Below are 2,261 nucleotides of genomic sequence, written 5' to 3' on the forward strand. Positions count from 1 at the left end.
AAAAAAAAATTCAAGCATTGAATTGCAATACTGAAAGATGCTATGGGCAAAATCTTGAACAATCAAGGAAGCTTAAAAAAAATAAAAGGAAGGGATATATAGCATCAATGGTATCAAAAAGAACTGGCTGACAGAAGGATTTCAGGAAGTAGCATATGATTAGGAACCAATGGTGATAAAAAAAGAAGTTCATGCTGTACAGAATACAGTGATAAAAAGTAAGACCCAAGGAATTGTTGAGATACCAATTGACATGTTCCAAATAACAGATGTAGCCCTAGATGTGCTCATTAGTCTATGCCAAGAAATTTGGAAGATAGTTTACCTACCTGACCAACTGACTGGAAGAAAGCCATATTTGTTTCCACTCCCATAAAAGGTGATCTAACAGAATGTGTAAATTATCAAACAATATCATTAATGGTACATGCAAGTAAAATCTTGCTGAAGAACATTAAAAAAGAAAAGCTTGGAACAGTTCATCAACAAAGAATTGCCAGAAATTCAAGCTGGATTTAAAAGAGGCCATTACCGAGGAGTAATAATGTCAATTTGAGGACTAAGGTATGCCTGATTCAAGCCATGGTCTTTTCAGTTACTTGCTATTGCATCTCAGAGCTGGACAATGACTTAGGATGACAGAAAAATTGATGCCTTTGAACCGTGGTGTTGGAGAAGAGTGCTGAAGATCACATGGTCTGCCAAAAGAACGAACAGATATGTCTTGGAGAATGTACAGCCAGAGAGCTCCTTAGAGGCAAGGATGAGGAAGCTTTGTCTCACATATGTTGATAGTGTTGTTAGGACAAGCTATTTCTTGGAGAGGGACATAACACTTGGGAAGGTGGAGAGGCAGCAAAAGAGAGGAAGATCCTTGACCAGGTGAGTGGCCATGGTGTCTGTGGCAATGTGAATGAGTGTGTCAGAGATTGTGAGAATGGTACAGGATCAGGCAGTGTCAATATCTGTTATTCATGGGATCTCGATGAGTTGTACTTCAATTAAGCACCTAACAACAATAATATAGCAGGAGGGATATCATTGCTGATGTAATAATGATCTTGGCTGAAAGCAGAGACTACCAGAAATATGCGTATTTGTGTTTTATTGACTATGCAAAGGCATTTGACTGTGGACCATAACAAATCATGGTTAACATTTTGAAGAATGGAGATCCCAGAACACGTAATTCTGCTCGTGGAACTTAGACCTAGACCAAGAAACTGTTGTCTGAACAGATGTCTAAATAGAGCAAGGGAACACTCATGGTTTAAAATGGAAAAAGATGTGCATTGGGATGTATCCTTTCTCCATACCTATTCATTCTGTATAAATCACTCTAGAAGGTGGACTTTATAAAGAACGTGGTATAAGGATTGGAGGAAGACTCAACAGCAACCTGCATTATGCAGATGATACAACCTTGCTTACTGAAAGCAAGAAATGCATGCTGCAAAAGATCAAAGACTACAGCCTTCAATATGGACTACATCTCAACCACAAGAAGACAAAAGTTCTCACCAGAGGGCCGATAGGCAACATTATAATAGGTGGAGAGAAGATTGGAGTTGCCAATGTTTTAAACTTGCATTGATCCATAATCAACACCCTTGGCACAAGCATTTAAGAAAGCAAAAGACTTACTCAATTGGATAAATCTGCTAAAATCGACCTCTCTAAGGTGTTAAGCAGCAATGATGTAATCTTAAAGACTAAGGTGTGCCTGATTCAAGTTTTTTCAACTACTTGTTATGCATCACCTTGTTTGGAACCATAATCAACACCATTGGCCCCAGCAGTCAAGAAATAAAAAGACAGATTGCACTGGATAAATAGGAATAGGAGAGAGTTTCCTCAACATAGTAAAAAGTATATAAACTAAACCAAGAACCAACATCATTCTCAATAGAGAAAGATTAATGACATTCCTTTGTGAACATGGATCAGACAAGGATGCCCATTATCACCACTCCTATTTAATATTGTATTGAAATTGCTTGCTAGGGCAATAAGACAAGAGAAGGAAATAAGAGGCATCCATGTTTGCAAAGAGGTGGTAAAACTGTTGCTATATGCATGCAATAAAAAAGTGCACAGGACTGACATTGGGGGTTGAGGTAAAGTAAGAAAAGAGGAGATTAATAATGAACACTGCATTGAAATAGACGAGGAAAAGAATTGTTTACAAGGAATATATGATCAGGAATTACTTGCATGACAACAGTCCAGAATAAGAGATGCATAGCACAGTGGGCTGGGGG

The sequence above is a fragment of the Elephantulus edwardii genome, unplaced genomic scaffold, assembly GCF_000299155.1.
Source record: "Elephantulus edwardii isolate Elephantulus edwardi_28Jun2011 unplaced genomic scaffold, EleEdw1.0 scaffold00049, whole genome shotgun sequence".
Classification (NCBI taxonomy): Eukaryota; Metazoa; Chordata; class Mammalia; order Macroscelidea; family Macroscelididae; genus Elephantulus; species Elephantulus edwardii.